Source organism: Mus pahari, chromosome 1 (assembly GCF_900095145.1).
Source record: "Mus pahari chromosome 1, PAHARI_EIJ_v1.1, whole genome shotgun sequence".
In the NCBI taxonomy this organism is placed as follows: Eukaryota; Metazoa; Chordata; class Mammalia; order Rodentia; family Muridae; genus Mus; species Mus pahari.
The window spans coordinates 7,559,180-7,560,916 of record NC_034590.1 but is presented as its reverse complement, the minus strand read 5'-3'; positions in this window follow the sequence as shown (position 1 = coordinate 7,560,916).

Here is a 1,737-nt window from a genome sequence, read left to right as displayed (position 1 = left end):
GATTTCTGAGTTTGAGGCCAGCCTGGTCTACAGAGTGAGTTCCAGGACAGCCAGGGCTATACAGAGAAACCCTGTCTCGAAAAACCAAAAAAAGAAAAAGAAAAGAAAAAAAAGAAAGAAATGTGGGTAAGACTTCATGGGCACCCTAAACTCCTATCTCCCACCCCCCTGTCCTCCAGACTTAAGATTAGCCCAGCCTTAAGGAAATGAGCATCAGCCTGTCATTACCAGCAAAGGGGGAAACGGTCCTAAGTGTACAGTCTAGGGCTCAAGGTTTAAATGAGCACGTGTGAGCCTGCAATGCACAGGCTTGTCATTCTAGTTGCTTAGGAGGCTGAGGCAGGAGGATGGGAGAATGAAGTGAAGGTTAACTGGGCAACTTAGATTCTGTTTCAAGGTAAAAATATATTTTTTAAAAGGCTAGTGGGGTAGTGGTTCTTTAGCTTGGTGATGGAGTGTTTGTTTGCCTAGCAAGCTTAGAGCCCTAAATTTAATCCCCAGTACCAAATCAAATGGGCATAGAAGCTTCACGCTTGTACATATTACAGTGTGTAGAGATCTCTTTCTATGTCACAAGGTAACTGCATGGTGAGACAAACTGCTTATCATGTTCATCCCCACTTTACAGATGGGACAAGTGAGGCTTCCAAGAAGAAACTACACGGTTATTTACACCTCCTAAAGTGCAGGAGATGCTTCCAGGAGGAAAGAACTGTGAAGAGAAAGGCCATTGAGAACTCTGTGAGAGAACTGGATGGTGTGGGCTAATTCTCATGCCTAAGCTGCAGGCCAAGGGGAAGAGAAAAGAGAAGGGGACCGTCACTCTCAAAGGTCCTTAGGGACTGACTATACAGTGGGATTTGGGCAACACAGAGCCAAAACAGAGCCTTCTGCTGAGGGAGCTATGTGTGTGTGTGTGTGTGTGTGTGTGTGTGTGTGTGCTCATTTGTGTGTGTGTGCGTGTGCATGTGCATGTGCACGTGTGCATACGTGTGTGTGCATGTGTGTGTGTGCGCGTGTGCGTGCATACATGTGTGTGTGCGTGCGCGCATGCGTGTGCATGTGTGCATACGTGTGTGTGCATGTGTGCGTGTGCATGTGCGTGTGTGCGTGAATACGTGTGTGTGTGTGTGTGTGTGTGTGTGTGTGTGTGTACAGTCACAAATCAGGTGTGACTAAGTAAGAGAACTTACGCCCAGAGACTAGCCAGCCTGATTCTTTAGAGAGCCATGGTCTCAAACCCATGAATGCACACGAAGCTCTGAGGGATGCCTCTCAGAAAAAGCATGTTTCTTGTTGAGTGCATGGGTAGAAGCTAAGCCTCGAATGAATGAGACACCTGAGGGAATTCTCAAACCGGGCAGACAGAAGAGCACACCTGGCAAAATCCTAACGCGGTGTTGCTTGACTCCTTCCCTGGGTTATGACAGTTGGTTAACTATCCTGCATCCACCCATCTTTCAGGCTGGTTCCCCTCCTACCTACCCATTCTTCCATCTATAAACCTTTCTTTCTCTCTCTCTCTCTCTCTCTCTCTCTCTCTCTCTCTCTCTCTCTCATCTATTTATCTATCATCTATCTATCATCTATCTATCATCTATCTATCAGCTATCATCTATCTGTCTTCTATCGATCTATCTACCATCTATTCATCCTTCCTTCCTTCCTTCCTTCCTTCCTTCCTTCCTTCCTTCCTTTCTTCCTCCCTCCCTCCCTCCCTCCCTCCCTCCCTTCCTT